The following is a 2010-nucleotide window of genomic DNA, read 5'->3' as shown; positions in this document are numbered from 1 at the left end:
CAATGAACATGATAAAATGGTGTGTTCAAAGCTAAATGATACAGTGACGTCAGAAACATGGAGGTGTGAGGGGTCCCCCTTGACCTCTCCCCTTGAAGGTAAAACAAGTTGAACAACTATAATTCAACAAAGGATTCCCTACGCAACACACAAACACGTCAGAGATACACGCATTGAAACATCTGAAGTTGGGTGAATTGGGGCAAACAATGGGGAGGAAAGTTGAAAAGTGCAGAGACGGAGCCTTGGGACAAAGCCCGGAGCTCACTGCAGTCCCCTGGGAGAGGGGAGGATTGAGACTGTAGGTGCACTTTCTGTGGCCCCAGCAATCCTGCCTGAAGGATCAGCATATAATACAGCTGAACCCAGTGATCAGGGCAGGGACCTTAGGGCAAAGGCCGAATACAGAAGTGCTACAACTTTGGTCTAACAGCCCCCACTACCAGGCGAAAAACAAAGCCTGGCCACCTCCCCCCTCCCTCCCAGAGTTTGCCTCCCCAACACACTCCCTGTGTTAGTTGCGGGGCCCCAGAAAAAAAAAAGAACTGTAGCAATGTCAGATTAAAGAGCAAAATATCTACAACTCTGAGAACTGGACAGACAGTTCCTGAGTGGCAGATGCACACTGCAGCTAATTCCAGTGACAAGGGAAGAGATACAGGGGCAAGGCAGCTGTGATCTGGCCGTTGCCATTACTCGGAGGAGAACAAAGACATAAATACACCAGCTGTATTTCCCAGCCCACTCTGCCTCCACCTTTCATGGCTGATTGCAGTGGGGGTACCCTGGGCCGCTGAGGTGCACAGCTCTGCATCTGGCTGCCGTGGCAGCACTGGGATTTCAGAGGCTTAGAACCCATCGCCCACCACATCCTCCCATGGGGGTGGTGCCTGGAGACCGAGGAGACCTGGTCACAGAGGAGACACCCACCTCCCCCGGAAATCTTTCACCATGAGAAGAACAGGACGAGAAAATACAGTGCTCCAGTGCTACCCACTAAAAAACTAAAGAAAGACCTTTTCATATCAACCTGCTGCAGAGTCCATTCCAACAAATGCCCAGGAAGAGAAATAATGCATCAATTCCCATAAATAACCAAGATAACAAGGCACCTCAGAAAGAAAACAAAAAATCTCCACAAAATAAAGACATGGAAATAAGTGATGTAAATGATAGACATTTCAAGATTGCAGTTCTGAAAAAACTCAACAAGATGCAAGAAAACTCAGATAAGCAGTTTAATGAATGCAGAAATATAATCAATGAACAAAATGAATATTTTACCAAAGAGGCTGAAATTTTTAAAAAGAGCCAAATAGAAAGACTGGTGCTGAAGAACTCAGTAAAAGAGATGAAGGATGAAATAGTGGGCTTAGGAAATAGTGTTGACCAGATGGAGGAAAGAGTTAGTGATACTGAATATAGAAATCTGGAAATGATGCAGTTGAAAAAAGACAGACTTGAGAGTTAAAAGAAATGAAAGAACTCTGCAAGAACTATTGGCTCCATCAGAAAGAGCAATTTCTGAATAATGGGTTTACCAGAAGGAGAAGACAGGGAGAAGGCACAGAGAGAATATTCAAACAAATAATCAATGAGAACCTCCCAAACCTATGGAAAGAACTGGATCCTCGAATCCAAGAAACAAACAGAACACCTAATTATTGCAATACAAACAGGCCTCTCCAAGGCACATTATATTGAAGCTGTCAAAAATTAGTGATAAAGAGGGCCAGCCAAGTGGCTCAGTTGGTTAAGAGCGCGAGCTCTGAGCAACAGGGTCATCGGTTCGATTCCCACATGGGCCAGTGAGCTGCGCCCAAGCTGAGCTGCCACTGAGCTGCCAACAGGTGGCAGGATGGCTCAGATGGTGAGAGCACATGCTCCTAACAAGTTTGCCAGTTCAACCCCTGCATGGGATGGTGGGTTACACCCACCTGCAACAAAGATTGAACACGGCACCTTGAGCTGAGCTGCCCTGAGCTGCCAGCAGGAGGCTGGGTGGCTCAG

Source organism: Hipposideros armiger, unplaced genomic scaffold (assembly GCF_001890085.2).
Source record: "Hipposideros armiger isolate ML-2016 unplaced genomic scaffold, ASM189008v1 scaffold_224, whole genome shotgun sequence".
Lineage (NCBI taxonomy): Eukaryota > Metazoa > Chordata > Mammalia > Chiroptera > Hipposideridae > Hipposideros > Hipposideros armiger.
This window is presented reverse-complemented; position numbering follows the sequence as displayed.